The sequence below is a fragment of the Sorex araneus genome, chromosome 2 (genome assembly GCF_027595985.1).
Source record: "Sorex araneus isolate mSorAra2 chromosome 2, mSorAra2.pri, whole genome shotgun sequence".
Taxonomy (NCBI): Eukaryota; Metazoa; Chordata; class Mammalia; order Eulipotyphla; family Soricidae; genus Sorex; species Sorex araneus.
The window spans coordinates 356,783,286-356,804,490 of NC_073303.1; positions in this window are offsets into that span (position 1 = coordinate 356,783,286).

Here is a 21,205-nt window from a genome sequence, read left to right on the forward strand (position 1 = left end):
TCTAAGGACCAACACTACGAATGGCTAAGGATGCTGACTGGGAAAACGGAGGTGGGCTTCTGCAGAGTAGAGTAGGGGAAGGGCAAGGCCTCCAGGCTGCACCTGTGCCTCTGCACTTTGGGTCCATCTGTGCTCATCACCTCCTCTACTTCTTGCTGCATCCCTGGGACTCTGGTCGCTATGGGCTGAATAGCTGTCTCCCCTGTCCCTCACAAAATCTCATGTGGAAGCCCTCACTCTCAACTGAAGGTATTTGATGGGTCAGGGATGTTGGAAGAAGACACCGGAGAGAGCACACAGTGAGAAGATGGCTTCCCATAAGGCAGGGAGAGAAACTCGCGGAGAACTGAATCTGCCTCAACCTCCGACTTGAACATCAGTCTCCAGAATGGTGAGAAATGAATGTCAGTTTTCTCAGCCCGCCAGCCTGTGGTGTTTTGTTACAGTAGCCCAAGTGAAGCCCCTGGCCACATTTTATGGTCATTATCGAGGCTCTGGAATCATTGTCCTGAGGACACCTTTGGTCACAGGTGTCTCCAGGGACCAACTGGGAGGACTGATGTTTCCTAGCAGCCTTGCCATTCAGGGGCTGAAAGTAGGCAATTCTCTTGCAGCCCCCAAACGTGAGGAGAGCTTCCCAGCCAGGATGCTACAGTTTTAAGTTTGACCAGGCACCGAATGTCCCCACTTTATCACAGGCAACAACATTTGGGTTTGTACCTCTAGAACCATGAGGGCCTGGAACTCAGCCTCTCTGCACTGGGAAGAGTGGGGCTAGCTCTGGTGTCCTCTCAGGCTCCGACCTTCTAGCTGGGACCTTGGGGATAGAAGGCTTTCCCAGGTATGGGGGCTCATGTTTCTGTGCCGTTTACTTGAGCCCCTGTATTGCTCATCATAAGTCCCAGTTGCAAGCCAAACAGGAACCAGCCAGGAAGAGGGAACTCACTTGACCATCACAGGAGTGGGACAAGGAGAGATCTTAAAAGCCAAACCCTCCAGCTGCCATGATCAAGGGACAGTGTCCAGGTAGCCCTGGAAGCACCAGCCTTCCATGGTGCTGATCCAGAGATGGCTGTGCCCCTTGACCGCATGGCAGGACTCATTGTCAAGCTCTGCCCCATCTTCAACCTGGACTTGAGCTCTTGAGCATTAATTTTCCTTTTGCTTTTGACTTTCTGTATGACCTTGGGCTCATCACCTCATGCCTTTGAACCTCTCTTTGTGCATGACCGAGGTTAAAAAAAGCAAATGATGGGTGAAAGGACTGTCTGGAAGTTGGGGTTCCTAGGTGCCAGTCCTAGCTCTCCCATCACTCCTGGCTGCGATGCTCTGGCCCAGCCCCTCTCCCAGTCTGAGCTCCTTTTGATGTTGTGTTGCCCTGGGAACTGATGCTCCAGCTCTGCTCACTGTTCATCTCACCACTGATGGGAAGAAAGAGAGGGGAGGGAGAGGAGAGATGAGGGACAGATGCCGGTCACAGAGAAGTCCTGTAGTGCCCCCTTTTGTGCTCCAGGAGATGTCCTCCTCTCTGATGATCCATTTTCTTTTCTCTTGAGTTTCTGGCTGTGGGGAAAGTCCCCACAGGGGAAAGAATCCCCATAATCTTCCCCTATCCCCCTCATCCAGGAATCTAGAAGTTTCCAGGAGGGTCAGGGTAAAGGTTGGACACTGTGAGGGCTCACCCATAAAGGCTAGTCTGTGGAGTGAGGACGTTCCCCTGCTTACAAGTTTCTGAAGCTCTGGAGCATTTTAAGCAAAGGGGCATAAACAGATTGAGAATGACGAACGAGATTCTGGCCGAGGCGATGGTCACATGATCCTGGACACTCCTATAACAGCCCCTCCTCAAAGTATTAGCAACAAACCATTTTCCAACCTCCACCCCCACTTCCCCTCTGCTCCTCGTCCTGTGGGAGAGAGCCAGGTAGAACAAGGTTCAGAGGATGGCAGAATTGACAGGTAAACAATGAAGCCTGGATTCCACGCGCCCCCCCCCACACACATACACACTCCTGCAGGCTCTGGCTCTCTTGATGGTACCCCTCCCTACTCTCCCCTGAGCTTCCTACATGGAGGACAAGGAGACCGCCCCTTGGGGGCATCCCTCCTGCTCCAATCAATTCTCCTCAATTACCAACAAATCTAAATGTGATTTATCTGTGCAAGAATCATTCCAATATCAGGCAAGAATCTATCAATAAAACCCCCTAAGGCAATCTTGCTCAGAGTTGTCAATAGGAGCTGGGCCGCACAAAGACAGAGCGGCTAGCAATCAGAGTCTTGTTGCCACCCTCCCCCTCCCCTTTTTGGGGAGCACTTAATTAAGTCGACCAGAAGCTGTCAAAGATAATTTTCAAAGCGCATGACCTCAGCAGCTGACATTTGATAATATTACATTCCACGTTGATTGAAATTGATTTTCCCCTCTTTGGGGGGACTGGGGGGGAAGGTGGATGGGTGAAGTTGCAGAAGAGGAGAGGTTTGGATTCCTTTGGCTATGGTACTCTGCCCGGGGCCAGCCTTCGATGAGTTGATCTCAAGTCGACTGTTGGGTTGCTCACCTCCAGTGGGACCAGCACCAGGCAGTCATTTTCTAGCCCCACTAAATAGAGCCGTACCTGGGGAAGAGAGAGTCCGGTAAAACAGAACTGAGAATTAACATACAAATAGCATCCCATGGTATTGACGGGAGCCTATGTTGATTGGAAACAGGGTGGCACTGAGTGGGCAAGTTCAATGGAGGTAGAGATTGGTTGGTCTCGTTGGGGCTATACCTCATACTGACCATATTGTCCATATTGGATATGGAAGGTGACTCTTCTGGAGATCAGTTGACCTTACTACCCTTAGGGAAACTTTTTGTAGTAATGCCAACCCTCTGCCCTGTCCCCATTCCCCAGTTCAACTAAGTGTGCACCAGAGTTCCCCTCTGAGTATAGATGATGGCGGGTGTTCTTTGGTGATAGTGAAAGAAAATAACCACTCATGACACAAAATAGAAATAGTTTATTTCTATTTTGGTGACAATAGTGTCACATTTCTGCCACATTGAGGTAGGTCTGCTTTTCCTGAAAATTCCTGCCCTATCTATAAGTATTTCACTTTTGAATGATACTAGAGACAAACTCCACATGAATTGACTCCAGAACAGGAATGTATAAGCTCTGTGATGCTACAGTAATCAAATCAGAAAGCCCCAACTTTTCCATTGATTTCCAATACAATTTTATGTCCACTGGGGCTTATTAAAGGGTTCTATGCTTCCTATCCCTGCTGGCTCCCAGACCCATGTGTCTCTATCACATGAGTGATTCCAGAAGTAGCAGAAAGAGCCAGTGGATCACACCAAGGCTATGAGTCTATTATCCAAATGGGGCTCTGCCTTCAGCTCACATTGCATAGGCCCATGGATGTCAGATGACCATGCCTAAGGGCAGATGAGCTTTTGTCCTCCATATCCCATTCTTTCTGATTTTTCACTTCTTTCTGGGATCACCCCCTAAATAAATGACTAGCCCCAATCTCTTGGCTCAGGACCTTCTTCTGAGAGAACCTACCTCAAATCCCAAACTCTCATTGAGAAGGATATTGTCTATGTTTCAAAGATTTAATGGATGCAGGAGCATTATTTAAAAAAAGAAATAAAGGAACATGAAAGTTCATAAGTTTGAAACTGTACCTTATGGTGATTCACTAATAAAAATTAAAAAAATAAAAGTTCCACTCAAAAAAAAGAAAGGAGCTAGGGAAACAGGAACATGAGCTTGTGTTAAAAGAACTGCATTCTCTGATGTTGGGATCAAGAAGAAAATTGAGGAAGAGAAAAAAAAGATGTTCTTGAGATTGAGCTTGCTGAGAAATACTCACAATGACAATCAAGCAGCTATTTGAGAAGTTGTTAGATCTAGCTTGTTGATTCAGCTGAGTTATAAACCAAACTGGGCATCCATGACTTCTTCAGATCCCCTGAAGACCAAGGAAGAAGGTGTTGGCCTAAGGCATATAACTGCATTGGCTATCCAGGTGATCCCTCAAGGAAACCCATAACTGTGCATGGGAGACAGATTGTAGTAACAAAGAGAGCAGAAATATAATGCACAATGAAACTGGTGAAGCTTTAAAAAAATCCATCAAATAAACTGAGCCTTGATTAATGAGAGAAGGAAGACCATGCAATTGTATGGAGCTTAAGCTGCAGGAATTGCTTAGGTGTTTTTGTATTTATTATCTTCTTAAGGAACAAGGTCTGATACTAGTTGTCAAGCTGTTTGCCCTGGTTTTCCATGGCATACCCAAATGCCTTATGTGTGTGAGGTGCGTGGAAAAAAAAAATTATCTGAGTCCTGATCTAAGTAAACCCAATGTGCAACCCAGCTTGTTGAGTTCAAGAAAACATGATATTCTCCAAATGCAATGAGTGTAGGGGTCTGGGACTCAAGAACAGGTTTCCAGAAATCTTGGGGAAGGATTGATCTTTCTCAAACCTATGGAATATGACTTGAGTCCCTCTTACTGAATGCTGAAGAGGCACAGAGATCCCAGTTGGTTTCTCAGTTACTGAACCTGTGAGGAAAGAAATGATTAACCTGTGGCCTAACACAACAGCTGTCAGAGCAGAGAGAGAGAGAGTGCATGGGGTAAGGTGCTTGCTTTTCATGTGGCCAACTCCCATTAGAGCCCACACAGTTCCTGCAGAACATTGTCAGATACACCCTACAGATCCCGAAGCACCCCAGGGTGACCTGGGTAATCCCCGCACTGAAGAGCATGACCAATACCCTCTCTTTGAGCCCTTGCAGGGAACTGCAGACTAGTTGACTGCAGATCATCAAGAGGGGCCCCCAGACCTCCTGAACACTGCCCGGGAGGTGGTCCTCCTTAAAGAACCAGCTGTTTGCTCATGAGCTTAGAAGCTAGGCATGTCTGCATTGCCTGGAGCCAGCTGAGGCAGCTGGAAATTTATGGGGCTGGAGTCACAGAGGTTCTCTAATTCACGGGTCTAGGGGCTGGTTCCTAGCAATAGGGCCTTGGACTGAATCCCCCTGCCCACCACCACCACCACCTCCACCACCACCACCACCACCACCACCACCACCACGTGGCTCCTTGGCTTTGTGGTCTGGCTCCTCCAAAGCAATGACTGGAATCCAGGGTCAAGCTTCCTAGGAAGAGCCAGGTGGAAGCCAGGTTCTCATTAATGGTCCAGCCTGGCACATCTCATCACTGCATCCACTGCTTTCCCTTCATGGAGCCCAGCGCCAGGGTCAGCTACCTGCAGGGAGGGGCAAGGCAGATGCTACATGTCCATGAGAGAGAAATGTGAGAGGTGCGAGAGTGGTGTGCAGATGTGTGTCACACTGTCTCCTGTGGTCCAGTTATCAGGTCTCTGCAGCTCTGATGCCCCAGTCACCTCCCTCTGCCTCCCTCTGACCATCTGATGAGACCTGGTGTGCTGTTCTATGGTCTGTCATCTGCTCGTGGATGCTGGTGGCTCCTTAAAGGGGAGCACCTGGCAGTGGGGTATGCCTTGGGGATTGCCGCCTTCCCTGAAAGTCTTCATGTCCAGGCTGGCTGCCACAGAGAATGCACTGTTAGGGATGGGCAACAAACCTGACCATCTAATAGCATAATTTTGCACACACTCCTGATGCCAACCACGGCAAGGGTGAATAATAGGGTTCTAGAATGGGTGGGGTCCACCCAGTGAGCCGACAGAGAAGTCAGTGTGTCCTGAGGCTGACCTGGAGGTGAGGCTGGGGAAGGAGAATGAGGCTCTGTCAGGTCCCAGGAGAGAGAACGCATCACAACGGTGTTGAGGAGATTGGCATGAGATAATGGAGTGTTCAGAGCTGGGGAAGCTGGGCTGGTAGTGGATCGGGGGAGCCAGGGCAGAGGGAACAGGATTACAGGCAAGGAATTTCTTGGGACATCTATTACCCAAAGACCTTTTCTCTGGTTTCTTCTATAGGGAAGAGTCATATGGAAGGGCAAGGAACAGCTGTTGTTCACTTTCTCATCACAAGAGCAACCAGGCCTTATGGATTCATTCAAATCACACTATAGGGCACCTAGTGGGCTCCAAGGGCTAAGGAAGTGAGGGTCAAATCAAAGCTTCACAATCCAAGGGGTTTCCTGTTTGCACAGGAAAGGGGCTTTTCCAATGTCCTGCATGGTGAGCAGTGAAATGATGAGAAGGTTGGAACAGAAGAATGGAAGCGGGACACTTAGAACACTGGGGGAACCAAGGAAGGTCACCAGGAAAAGAGGGCCTGAGAGACGAAACCACCCCTCTCCTCCAACTCCTTGAAGTATGTGAGCCAGCCGAGGAGTGGGCTGGTGGACAAAGGCTCCTGCTAGATTGCTTGTTGGGGGGTGGGTCCCAGGTGTTGAGGGTATTTTGTCTCAGCGGGTAGGGCATTTTCTTTGCATGTGCCGACCCAGGTTATATTCCCCCATCCCTCTCAGAGAGCTACAGAGAGTATTTCGCCCACAAGGCAAAGCCTGGCAAGCTACCCATGCTGTATTGGATATGCCAAAAACAGTAACAAGTCTCACAATGGAGACGTTACTGGTGCCCGCTCGAGCAAATCTATGAGCAACGGGATGACAGTGATACAGAGATACAGTGATTAGCTGTGTGAGCTTAGAAATGTTGCTTTCCCTAGTTGTAAATGGGTTTGCATAGTCAAACACACTCCATGTTTGACTCCATGTAAGACAATCCATGGCAGGAGAACAAGGAGGTCTTAATTATACCAGTTGATCAGACTGGTGGATCTACGGTAGGCAAATACCTAAAGCCGAAGATGAAGCCCAGGGGTCCAAGAATCTATTTTTATAGGGTATGATTGCAGACTCATCATTCCCTTGCCTCATACTCAATGTGGGCACATGATGGAATCCTATCAGTATGGTTACAGAGAGTTTCCTAAAATCGGCAGTTTCTTAGCTTGGAACAGAGAAGTTTATCCTAAGTATGAACAGGGTGGGTATCTTTTAAAACTTTTCACCCACAAACCAAATCATCTCTTTAGAAATTAATTGTAAAACCAAAGATATATATAATTAATTTTCATCATAACACTCTCTCTGAGCCTCATGTGTCCTCCACAAAATAATTAGGGTAGCTTGTGACCTTTAAGGTCTCTTGTGGCTCAAAACTTCTGTGAAGGTCAGAAGGTGGTTCCATGGAGGAGAATTCTATGGAGATGCTTCAGGAAATGTGTGTTTTGTAACTTCAGTAATTTTGATTCATATGTACAAATATGTCTACCCCAAGTGAGACAAGGTTCTATTAAAAGCCTGACATTTGTTTTGATCATGCTTAGAAATACTGCAGGAAATGATCAGCAATGCATGCAAAACCTCCTCTCACTCATACCCCAGACAGATGACAAAGTGATAAGCAGAGCTAATTCCCTGGGGCAATATTTCTTCCCAAAGCATAGATATGGGTGAATTATTGCCATTCTTAATTGCCTAATGATTTTTTTCCCCTTTCATGTAATCTTTTCGGGGGGTTGTATTTTTACCATCTTGCAAATTCATATTGGCAGAGTGATATACATTGTCGAATAAAGCTCAGTGGCCAATCCATCAAAAATCAGACTGCTGGGTCGGAGGGATTCTTGGAGGGACTGCACGAGGGGAAGGGAGGTGGCAAGGGCAGGTGCTCTGGGGGGCAGACGGCCACTGGAAGTTCCCAAGGCTGACCCCAACCTCTTGTTCTCTTCGGGTATTTGCCTTATCAGACACAGCTGTGGGAACCAGACATGACAGCCGGGAGACTCTAGACGCTGAACTTGGGGCCTTGTGCGGCCTCTAAGCCTCACTGCCCATCAGGTAGTAGGGGTCTCGGCACCTTCCCACCCTCATGGCTCCATCCTTCTCATGCCAATTAAAGTTAAGTCTCTGGGGCTAGGGCCTGGGCATCAAGGCAAAGCATACCTGCTATCCCCCCTGTCGGCTAAAACTAAAACTGTGGAAGATATAACAGTATCCCTAAAGGGATAAGGACCTTATGGGGGTTGCAGTTGATGGGGACTAGGAAGAAAAGTAGCCAATGGAGACCCCTGCACAATTTCCACAATGTCTGCTGCTGTGTGCCAGGCACTAGGCTAAGCATGATTGTGCTTCTGTGAGAATGGACAGTCTTTGAGTTCCCAATAGCAAAAGTGAAGGGTGCTGGGGGGTCCCCGGAATCTCCCCCAAATATGCATGAAGGGAAACCTACATGTAAAGAGTAAGGAAATGTGGGGTAAGCAGGAGGGAATACAGATTGGCTTAGGTCACTGCTGTCCAAGAAAACAAAATATAAGAATCGAAAAAATTATTTTAATTAAAAACTCACAAATATGTATACATTGTAAATTTATAACAAATTAGAATTTATCATCTATACTAAATATTCATATTTATTCTGTTTTATATCTGACATATTTTAGTATACTATATAATATATATGTATAATACATATATATGAGAGATGTTACAGTGGCTAAGGCACTTGTCTTGCACATAGATGCCCCAAATTCAGCCCCCAGCACCCATATGGTCCCCAAAGTCCCGCCAGGAGTGATCCCTGAGCACAGAACCAGGAGTAAGCCTTAAACACTGCTGGGTGTAGCCACCCCAAAAAGAAGTCAAACATCATATTGTAATATGTGTAATAGTATTTATAAGAATTGTATACATTCATATTATTAAAATTATATAAATATAATGGAATATCTCTTCAAGGTTTTTATCACAAGGAAAATGTTTTGTAACTCTGGATGATGACAGATAATAGCTAAAATTATTGTAGTGACCAAACCAAAAGTAAATAAATAAAATAATTGTAGTTATCACTTTGTAATATAAAAATATTGAATCATTATGCAGTACACCTGAAACTAATATAATTTTATATGTCAATTTTACCTCAATAAATTAATAACAGAAAATAAGACCCAAGAGTTGCCTGTGAGGGTGTATCATCTGTATGAATGTATCCTTATAGAAAGGTTTTCTTTTAAGTGTCAAAAGGGAGGGAAAAAAACACATAAATCACATCTGAGATTTATAATTTTTCTAGAGTGACATTGAAAAGAAGTAAAACAAAAGAGTCAAAGAGAATGTTCATAGTATATTTCTTGTAATCCAGTGTATCCGAAATATTGTCGTCAATCCAACACAAATCAGGATACAAAAGAGAACAGGGTGCTTCTCTGCACGTGTGGGTGCAGCTGGAGTCTTGGGTGCAGCTCCTTTGGGACAGCGTGGTTCTAGGCCAATGGTCACTGGCTCAGCAGTAGGTCACACCATGCTGATCAAGGAAGAAGGAATGTGTTTGGATGGAGGCGTATGGGACTTTGGGGGTAGGCAAGCACCCGGTGGCAGGGGGTATCTGGTGCTCTGGTATAAAAAGGGTGAACAATTTTCAGGTCCAGGTGCAAACGGAACATTCAGAACTCTGCAAAGCTATCAAGGAATATAAGTTGGCAGTTGTGGAGTTTAGGCCACGTTAAGGGTGGCAGGGGGCCGTTGCTAGGCCTGAAGCTTTGACTCTGCATTTGGGTGAGGCAGGGGCTGGAAGGAGCCACGCTGCTGCACTCCCTGCTCTCCTCTCTGGAGGCAGAGGTCCCTCCTCTGGTTTTCCTCTTCCAAAGTCCTTCCTGCCCTGAATACATGGCTTACCTCCAGCCCTTCCTGGCCGGTCCCTTCCCTCCTGTTCAATGGGTGTCTGTGGCCAGGTGAGAGCAGGAAGCTGTCTAGGTCTTCTACCCCTCTTTGAGTCGGCTGAAATGAGCTTGTCCAGTCGAATTTTGCCTGTGGGCATGGGAGGACCTGGAGGCTATACTCCGTCTGTGTGAGCCAAAGGGAACATCTGAGAACACTGCAGAGGGCTCTTTAGCAAGAGGACGTTAGCAAGTCACTGAGCTAAGTGTTCCCTCGACACCCCTGCAATCCAACCTCTTGCCTGGTGAACTTATCCAACACATTCTGTGAGCCACGTCCCGGGGCAGGAAGCATTTGAGGCCCAGACTAGGGATCTCAGGGAGCAATCAGGGAAGACAAGTAGAAGAATGAAGGTGGAAGAGGGCCATGATGGTGCCTGTCCAATCAAGGCCTCGGACCCTAGGGGTTCCCAACCCTGGGACAGTGTAGGAGGATGGAGGTGGGAGGTTGTGACTTGGTACCAACATACAGGTCGGAGAAAAGGCAGATCCCCACCCTGCCCCCCACGCCCTGGTTATCCCAGAAGCTACTCCTGACAGCAGGCAGGAAGTGGAAGCGAGCCCTTGGAAATGAAGGGTACAGAGACTGAAGGAGCAGAGAGGTCTCCAGCCGGGCAGCAGGGGAGCAGGGCAGGGCTGAATAGAGTGACCAAAGGAAGGAAAGAGTGGTCCAGAGTGTGCGACCCCAGTGAAGGAGGCAGTTAGGGGTGTGGGCATGGAATATGCACAAAAAATCATTTACCATCTTCAGAAAATAGGGACAGGCAGCAGCCTGGCCCAAGCCAGGAGGGTCTATTGTCAGAGCCCCCAGTAAGGGAGCTAGAAGGGCCTGGCTGATGATGGGGTCAGTGGCCGTCTCCTTTGGGAGATTTTTGCTAAGCTAACAACCCCTTCTTCTGAATGGCTTGACATGGGTCTGAGCTCCCTAAGGGCTTACTCCATCTGCTCTATGGTGGGCTCCTTGGCTGGGCTGAGGAGGGCTGGCATAGCAGGACCCCTGAGTCTTCAGAAAGGCCTGCCAGCAGGACTAGCCATGGGTCTGTGTCCAGGAACCTGGATTGGGGCTGGTGGGGGGGAGTGGGTCTGTTTCCTCCCTTTTCAGTACTGGCAGGGCTGGCAAGGTGCACTCAACAGTTTGTATAAGTGGAAGGGAGACACTTGTGCTTCTTAGGGGTCCTTAATGCCATCCAGGCTGAGCAGAAGGCGTTGATGTGTTGGGGCCCTAGAAACACTCAAGCTCTGGGTGTCTCCTGTGCTTGCTCGTCACAGTTCAGTGGTGTTGTCAGATCAGGGCTGGTGCGAGCTAAGAGTCCCTGGTGCCTGCTTGTCCCTTGGCTGACTTGCTTTGAATCTCTTGCACACGAGTGTGACTCTCCTGTGTCCTGTAACTTCTCCCAGAAGCATGGAGCTCCTACTGGGACTCTCCAGTCCCCTGGTCAGACCAAGCAGAGTGCCCCTCATCCCCCTCTGCCCTTTCCTTCCTAGCTGATGACTTTGGGGACCCCGTTGTCTTTATCACTTGACAGGACGTTCCTGGGGTTGTGCTCCTTACAGGCTCATTCCCTCTGCTCTATGATGGACCCCTTTCCATCTCGTGGAAAACAGAGGCAGTGGCCTGGCCTTCCCGCACTGTGACTGTGAGGTGCAAATCTGCATTGTGACTGGGTGTGGAAAAGGTTCCCATGTGTAAGACCTGGGGTCAGTGAGGGGTAATGTTGAAACCAAAGACTCCCCGGGGGGTCTCAGATAAAGCAAACGTCTCATCCATTTCTGCTGCATCCATGCGTGCTCTCTCGCTCTTGCCAAGAGTCCGTAGCACCCCAACATTATGGTCGTGGGAGGACACTTACTGTTCAATCCTCAGGATAAACATCTGGAAGGACCCCAAACAAGGACCCCAAGCCAAGATGGTGAGTCACCAGGTTCCCACCCCAATGCCCTCTACCACCCCCAAAGGCCAGCCCTGGGCAGCCACGGAGGGAGAGGGATGTGGGTGCTTTCAGAATCTCATCTCTCGAGTGTGGGCAGTGGGGCCCCTTCACTCCTCCACCTCGTGTCAGCCGCCACCAGGAGGAACACACAGGCCTTAATTGATCGGGCAGGGCAGTAGCCTTGAGAACTGGCCGTGTGCAGATATTGACTTGGGAGGAGCCGCACCATGCCGGCCTCACGGCTCGCAGCGGCTGAACATCAGAACTATTAACCTCTGACCCGAGCCCCTGGCGCCGCAGCCCAGCACCAGTAATTAGGAAGTCAATCGGAATCGCCTGTCTCGCTTACACCCGCGTGTCAATCAATAGTTGCAGTGACAGGTTCATTAGGCCTGGGCCATGCAAGCCCAGCTTGGAACAACCTCATAAAATACAGCCCCCCCAACCCCCACCCCGAGTCAGGGCCGAGAGGATCTGCCGAAGGACTGGAGTGGATGACAATATGTATTGATTAGGGCTCCGGCAATTTATGAAGTGTTACTTGTTGGCCAACCTTTCTGACTCAGTGCTAAATTTTCCCAAGTAGTTGCAAGATGAGGCCAAATATTACCCTTAAAAAAAAAATCCTGTATGTGTGAAGGGGTAGGGGATGAACCGCAAAGTCTGGGGTCTGACAGGGCTTTTTTTTTTTAACCTTCAGTACTCTTCACAAATAATCTACTGAGGTAAAACTTCATAGTTACTTAAGGCTGCAGTGGTGTCATTGTCACCGTGACCATCAGACTTTGAAAGAAGACATCCATCCGGAGAAGGAAGAAATATGATTTGACGTGTGATTAGACCAGCGTCTATCTTCAGAGGGAAAGGGTGATTTAGGCATTCATTTCTTCCTGGGGTTTGGAATGCCTCGGCTGGGTTGTTCCGGGGGTGTGTGTGGCGGGCGGTGGAGGGGGGAGGGCAGCTGACACCTGGGTTTTCAGAGCTAATTTAAGAGTGCCATGGAGGGGGTGCACGCACAGGCTCCCTGCCCAGCCTTCCTCATCCTGCCAGGTGGCACTGCGGTGCCCATTTGCTAGAATCCTCGCCTGCCTCCGAGGCTGCAAGGAAACCGGGCAGGGCTTCTACGCCTCAGTCTGGGTGCTAGCCTTGGACGGAGCACAAGCCCGGGCCCCGTGCTCATGGCAACCTCACACTTGCAAGTCACCTCACAGCTCTGGGCACCAGGCCCGTGGAACGTGCCCTCTGCCCCACTGTGTGCCTCTCTCTGCCTTCGTTCATCAGCACGCACAGCTCAACGTGCTCATTGCCGTGGCACCAGAGGCTGTTGGTTATTTAATACAACATCCGTCACTCATGGTCTACCCCAAGGGTAGCCCCCATTTGGGCTCTCCCCAAAAAAGGGCTGGACCCTAACAGAGACCCTGCAGTCCGTGCAGCCAACAGGGCTGAATTCAGCCTCTGGGTGGTCACGCAGGATCTATCACCTGGAGCAAGAGCCTCACCTCACCATGTTTAGTTTCTTTGACTATAAAATGCGCTTTGCCACGAAGAGACAGTACGGTGTGGGGGGGCCTTGTCTTGCATACTGCTGACCCAGGCTTGATCCCGAGCACCACATATGGCCCTGGAGCATCACCAGGAGTAATGCTGAGTGCAGAGTCAGGAATAAGCCCTAAGCACTGCAGGGGCGGGGGAGCCCAATAAAACACCCCCTCTAAAAAAGCCACAGTTTTCATCCAATAAGGTTACTGCCAGTTTCAGATAAAATGAATAGAAGAGAGTCAGGAGATAGATAAGGGATCAGAGCACATGCCTCACATGAGCCAGAACCCAGTTTGACCCCCGACACTGCATGTTGCCCCTACCCCACCACTGCTGGGTGTGGCCCTGGTAGCCCCCACACCATTGAACCATCCAACTCAGCTGCCACATATCACTGGGAGCAGAACCCCAAAGGAATGGAACAAAAACATTTTTTTTCTGGTAAAATATTGAATATATGTAAAAAAAGAAGTTTGTAGAGAAGGCATTCGCATGTCCATGCCCTCTCCAGGGACAGGGGAGTTTCTCAATGGTTATCTGTAATCTGAGATTTTCTTCCGTAATATTTCACGACAGGCCCAGATTAATCAATAGCCACTTATTGACCTTTGTGAGATTCTATGTTTGATCTCTACTGCTCTGCCCTCTGGTTTCAGTTACAGGAACTCGGCGACAAGGGGGAAAAGAAAAATATTGTTTTTCCCTCACTGAGTTTCAAGGCTCCTATCTATATAGACAATCAATTCCTTAAACAGGGATTTACTTTTCCTGTAAGTTCCAAGAACAAGAATCTGGTTTATTTGTCCCCAAACCCTGTCCTGTCCTCTGCCCACTCTGGACTTTGCTTAAGTTCTTCTCTGAGTTGTTTTCTTTTCAAGAATTTGATACTGAGAGAGAGAGAGAGAGAGAGAGAGAGAGAGAGAGAGAGAGAGAGAAAGAGAGAGAGAGAGAGAGAATGTCTGCCATAGAAGCAGGTGTGTGGGAGTCGGGGATGGGCAGGAAACTGGGGACATTGGTGGTGGGAAACATACACTGGTGGAGGGATGGGTGTTGGAACATTACATGACTGAAGCCCAGTCACGAACAACTTTGCAATTGTGTATCTCACAATGATTCAATAAAAAAAAAAAAGAACTGGGTGCCATGTTCTTGGATATCATCCTTATCTCTCTCACAAGCAGACATGGAAGTTGGTTTCCAAGTCATTGAAAAAACAAAACTAAACAAATCCAGTAAATAAAACCCAGCAATGAGTGGGGCCTGTCCGTGTCTGAGCTGTTCAGTAGGGCTGGGCCAGCCTTTTGCTTCCTGAGTGTTTTTTTCATCTTGGGCCTGTAAAGACTCATGATCTCAGCTCATAGATATGAACCCCCTCGCCTACCCCACACTCGGGATGTCCAGACTGAGTCTAGAGTCAGGGTAGGTTGGAATTAGATCTAGGACTGGGGATTCTCAATTCCTTCTGCATCCTTCTGTCCGATTTACTACTCAGACATGAGTTCCTAGGAGCCCCACTTCTGGAAAGAAAGGACTTCTGTTTCCTTGAAACTCTTCTGGACCCCTAACTATGAGCCTAAAAAAGGGACATACTGCTTAAATGATTTCATTGTGCTTACTTACTTAAAGGGTTGTATTTTTTTTCTTTTTGGGTCCCACCCGGGGATGCACGGGGTTTACTCCTGGCTCTACCCTCAGGAATTACTCCTGGCAGTGCTCAGGGGACCATATGGGATGCTGGGAATCAAACCCAGGTCAGCCACATGCAAGGCAAACACCCTACCCACTGTGCTATTGCTCCAGTCCCATGGGTTTTTTTGTGTGTTTTTGTTTGTTTGTTTGTTTAAGTAGCACAGCAGGCTTGTGAAGATTGGTTTTGCCTATAGGTGAAACTTGCTTTCTTGGATCTCTAGTTGTTGATTGGTTTCTGGAGCTGGGCCCACTAGGGATCTGTTGGGTGAATGGCAGGGGGGGATCCATCACCATCACAGGGGCTCTAAGGATTTGCCTCTTGGTTTCCAAAACTGCTTCTAAATGCTGAGCCTGGTCTTAGAGGCCTCTTGTTTCTTGTTCCTTGGCTAAGTAGATCATTGACAAATCAGAGATCAAAGCCACTCTGCCAGGGATGCACCAGCCTGTCCCAAGCTTCTCCCATCTGCTTGGTCACAAGGGGCTGTGCTCCACCATCTCTCCTCAAGGGATCCATCCCTCGCCTGTCCCAGTGGAAGGAGCTTGTACTAGGGAAAGCAGTGGGGATGGAAATATCTCCCTTGTTCTCTCTGAGCCAGTGCTGGACTATTCAGAGTCGCTCTGTGACCTCACACCCTCCTATCAGTGACCCTCGAAAGTATGTAGGGGGCCCAGTGTCAGTCTCAGAGACAGGTCAGTGGGAACTTAGTGCCCAGAAGAGCAGCAGAAGAGCTTTCCAGGATTGTGAAGCAAGCTTGCTTTTATCAACCCCCGACTTTCCCTGTCCCCAGTGCCTTAGTATTTCTTAAATTTTTACTTGGTTCATACCTGGCAATGCGTGTGGCATACTCTGCACTCAGAGATTCCTCCTGATGGGGATCAGAGGACCATATGGGGTGTCTCAGATTAAGCCCAGGTTCACCTTGTGCAAAGCAAGCACCTTAGACCCTGTATTCCTCTCTCCAGCCTTCCTGTGCCTTAGTTTTAACTTCTGTAAATTGGAACCAGATTATCTGCAAGCATCCCAGTCTCCAAAGATAGAAAACTTGGGGGAAAACATAGAAACATGATTCCAGGCACTATCAATTACTTTAATGTTTGGGTTTATATGTCCTGATAATACTTTGAGCACACACCAAAAAATCTTATTATCTTATTCATCACTACATCTGGCAGCCTGTGTGAAGGCTAGACAGGGCAGACACGACTATGTAGCCATCTTTAGTTAAAGAGAAAGAAGAGGTACATGGAGCTTTTGATTTTTTTCCCCCGGGTCATAAAATTTGTACAGCAGAGATCCAGAATTTCTCAGTCACCCTTGCTGCTTACAATGGCTTTGTTTTCTCATGAGTCAGGTGTAATTTGGAAGCTATGATGTGAGACACCTTGGAAAATCCCCCCTGAGCCCCAATGGAGCATTATCCTTCAGGGTCTACAAGGTGCCAGATGTAAGGTGTGTGTGTGTGTGTGTGTGTGTGTGTGTGTGTGTGTGTGTTATAGCTGTGATCCTCTAAGCCTGGAATTTTCGCTGGTATGCCTCTGCTTAGGGTCACTGAGCACAGTCCACTGAGAAACCCCACCACTAACGGACATACAGATCATCTGGCAGGGTCCACTGGCTAGCTGGGAGATACCAGTTTCTCCTCCTATAAGTCCCGGACACACCAGGTGAGTGTTTAGAGCATGCCGACTTGCAGGAAGGCCCACAGAGACGGTATCCCTCTCCCAGAGAGAGCCACCAGCCAATAACCACTTGCTCTGCACCTGTGCCTGTTGCAATCATTTTTATCATTTTGCCACGCTTCATTGACCGATGGATTTTTTTCCCCAGCTTTGCCCTTTTTTTTATTACTATTATTTTTATCTTCATCATTACCGCCGTGTGTCTCTGATGGCATTTAGATATGAACCGCCTATGAACCTTCGAGCCCGATTGTGCCATGACAAAAATATCATCGTTTACATTCTGTGCCAAAGTATTATATAAAAACACATCAACAAAAAGGAAATTCAGGAAGCTGAGAGTAAAGATATATAGTCAGCAAAGTATATAACTTCTGGCATATTACTGCTTAATCCTAACATAATTATTCTCATCCTTTTATTTGATTAACTTCTAATGGTTCCTCTTGGTGTTAAAGGTCCCACTCTGATCATTTGATTTTAGTGTCTGCTATAATTACCGATAATGTTCTTTGCAAGACAATTTAATGATAACCGCATAATGGCCTATATGAAGAAAGCTGCAGGGTTTCAAAGCTTTTGAGTAATATAAAATACATTAGACTAACACAAGCTATCAACATGACAAGGAATGTTTGATTTACACTCAGGACTAGGTTATAGCATCGTGGAACTTTTCTCCCCCCTTTTCCTTTTCCTTTCTCTTCTTTCTATTTTTTGCAGCCATTTACAAGAAATGACAGAACAGTTGGACAATCTGCAACTTGCTGACTGCAAAAAAAGAAAAAAAATGTATAACAAAGTTTGGAGTGGCTCAGAGGCTGAGGCACCTTTCAGGAGAGGCAACTGGGTAGGGCCATGCGCTATAGGCCCGTCCCTGGGGAGAGGAACTAAACTTGCCTCCTCCGGAAAAGAAAATAATCTCTTTGCTCTCATCCTATATAACTATTTGCTTCCCTCTCCTCTTTAGATAGCCAAAATTTCAATCAGTTGCTATTTGGGGGGGAGGTACGCAAATAAGATTCTCTGATAATGAGAGAATCACTAGATTCTCTCATTACTCAATCTCTTCTTTTTTCCAAACCAAGTCAATGACTAGACAAATAAAAATGGAAACTTAAACTTAAACTCATTATTGTCTCAATCCACTGGCCAGTAGGGTGGACACAACCTTCGCCTGCCCTGTTTCAGCATTTGGTAGGTGGGAGCCTGGCATGTGGGCCTGTTCTGTGTGAAATATGTAATCACTTGGCACTCTGGCAAATGTAGCATAATTGATGGTGTGAGTGGATGGAGAAAATTTCCTGTCAGGGAAAAAAAAAGGTTAACCGTGGACATATTACAGCAGGGCCTCTGATTCCAGGATAATGGCATTTGGACAAAAGTAGGGCCCCATCCTTTTTATAGCACTTTATGCCCCATTAGTATTATTGCAAGTCCCAGGACCTGCCTGTTCAGGCACTTAATCAAAAGCAATGGGTTGAAAATCATGTTCCAGCTCTCCTCATATTTGATTCATTCCTTCTAGATAGGAAGAAGTAAAAAACACATTACTAGCATTAAAACAGCACATGCATTATGTGCTAAGCAGTTGAGAAGGCTATCACTGAGCTTCATCCCTTTGGGTACTTGGATGGACAAGTACTTTCCTAGTCATCCATTCGGTGGACGGAGGCAGCCATATTTCATAGTGTTTTTTTCTTCCTTTCCCCTGACAGACAATCTGTTAGTTTTCCACAGATCTCTCTTTTAAAGACACATTCATGTCACTTATTTTAATTGCAGGCTCCAGGCAGCAGAGCCTAGAATGTGTATTCTCACACACACACACACACACACACACACACACACACACACACACACACACACACAACTGGAAACCCACTACTTGGATGTAGCTCCTCTGAGAGGCAAATCTAATAATAGGAGAGGAACATTTCTTAGGGGAAGAATTAATTTATACACTTAATTACTCGGGATCCACTTCAAGCTCTCTGCCTTAACGCTCTTTCTTTTGGAGAGAGCTTTTAACTAAACGACGAGTGTTCAGGCTGACCCTGAGGAGAACTTCCTCATTTAGAGAGGGGGGTGGGTGCCCGTGCCTTGTGCCGCTCTGTCCCCTCCATGGCACACTCCTTGTCTCACCCCTTCACCCCCATGCCAGGAGATTTGGGCACTCATGGCTCTAAGGCCTTGGGTGTTGACTGGGTTTTGAGCGAGGGGCTTTGCTTCTATGAGCCACGTTGTTCACTCTCTGAAGCTTCTGAGTGGATTTGTGGCTGGATGGCTCCGTCCCAGCATTAGCTGTGAAAAGTGAAATCATTTTCTTCTAGTTATTGAGAAATGGAGCAGAGGCTAGGCCCCTCTTCTCTCAGAAAGCCTTTGTCTGAGGAATGGGTGTTTACTTTTGAGAGAATCCATGTCATTTGCCCATGTTTTCATAAAGGGTAGAGGGAGGAAATGGCCTACCCGTTGGGACAAAGTCACTGAGGTCATTGAATGAAGGAGTTATTTTCTGCTTCTGATGGCAACAGATAGTGGACCAGCAGAGGGAGTTTCATGGGGTCAGACAGCCTGGGCCGTTGGTCGAACAGGCTGGAGCCCTGCAGAGAAGATTCCCCCAGTCAGTGCTGACTGGGTATGGAGGGAGCAGCGCCACCTCCAAATGCAGCTGAAGCTGGCCTGCCACTGTCCAAACTGGGAGAATGAATAAAGGACGGGGTCCTGGAAATGTGGGTCAAGATAATAGACTGAGGGAGAGGGCTAGCAACTGTCACCCACATTCCCTGGTTCTAAACAGGCCCCATACGTGATCCTCCAAAATGAACTGGCACTGTGTCTCAATTAAGATTCTACTGTGTTCTACTGAGGAACCCATGAAATGACACCCTGATAACTGGAACAGGCGATGTGGAACCTCACCACAGCATGGCTCCAGGTCTACCCTTTTAGGAGTCCAGAGTCCCTTCCATGGAAATGAAGAGATCATGTTGTAGAACACAGCTTTTCCAGGGCCTTCTGTGTCACTGCACATCAATATGACGTCTATGTACTACAGAGATAATTATTTTTAAACCTCAAGAAAGTTTAGAAGAAAATTAAATTGACCATTTATCAAGCCTCAGGAGAGAGGGATGAAAATGATTTTTCTAAGCTTAGAAGCAATGCAGAAGCCCTCAGAGGAAAAGAGTGACAGATTTGACGTTATAGAAGAACAAACACTGCAGCACGTTGAAGGGAAAAAAAAATTAAGAGGCAAATAAGAGACTGGTAGAAATATTTATAGCAATCTGACAAAGGTTTGATAACTTTACTACTTACATGATAATATTAATTGATAAGAAAAACCCAAATCTAAATAATAAGCTAAAAACATAAGCATAAATTAAGACATAGAAGATGAAACTATTAAACAAGAAGCAATTGTTTGTCTCCACTAGAAGCAAAATAGGAAGGTTTTTCTTTTGAAGGGAGCATTTTTGTATATTAAATGAAAAAACTCAATGAGAATACTGGATTTTATAACATCAGCATGGAATTGTTTCTCTCAAATATTTTGGGCAATCTTACAAGTAGATAAAATTCTTTAAGAAGGGCACCCAGAGTTTTAAAACTGTTTATCCCATTGAACCTGAGAAATAGTCAGGGTTAAGGTGCTTGCCTTGTATGTGGACAGCCCCAGCTTATCCCCAGTACCTCAGAAGTGACTTATAAGAATAGCTGGGAGTAGTGCTAGAGAACCACCAGGTGTGTCCCCCTCCCCTGCAAGTATTTATCCCTTTGACCCAGGAATTCCACTTCTGGAACTCATGTGAGGAGAGGAACGACTCAAAAGACAAAATGCCAAGAGCTTATTGCTGTGTGGGTCAGAACAGAAATTCAAAACGACCCAACATTAAAAGAGAAGTGGCTGGTACTCAGTGTGACTCAGTGGATAAGATCCAGACTTACCACAGGTGAGGACTCCCTTTGTTCAAAGGGAACAATGGTGCACAGGATGGGCCATAAGCCATGATTTCCAAGATGGATGGGGAAAATTAGTACATAACAGTAATTTTATTTATTTATTTATTTATTTATTGCTTTTTGGGTCACACCCGGCGTTGCACAGGGGTTACTCCTGGCTCTGCACTCAGGAATTACCCCTGGTGGTGCTCAGGGGTCCATATGGGATGCTGGGAATCGAACCGGAGTTGGCTGCATGCAAGGCAAACTCCCTACCCGCTGTGCTATCGCTCCAGCCCCAACAGTAATTTTAAAAAGACATAAACACATTTCAAAAATAGCTACTAGAAAGAATAGTATTAGAAAACAATAGCCAAAAAAAAAACCCCAAACATCTGACCACACCAAGTAATAAAAGTCTGTAAACTCTGAAATGATGCTGGTGGGATGGTTGAACTTCGAAATAGTAAGGCCACTTTGAAAAATGATTAGAACAGTTTCTTCAGTTAACCAGCTTATCTGGAAATCCCTCTACTAATTATTTTCTTGAGAGAAATAAAAATATATATCTACCAAAACTTCATCCATTACTTATTCAGATCAGCTTTATTTCTAACATCAGAAAGTGTGGTCTGTCCATGAAGACCATTACTCAGCAATGAAGTGAAAGAGCGATTCTTAGATACATCAGGGATGAAT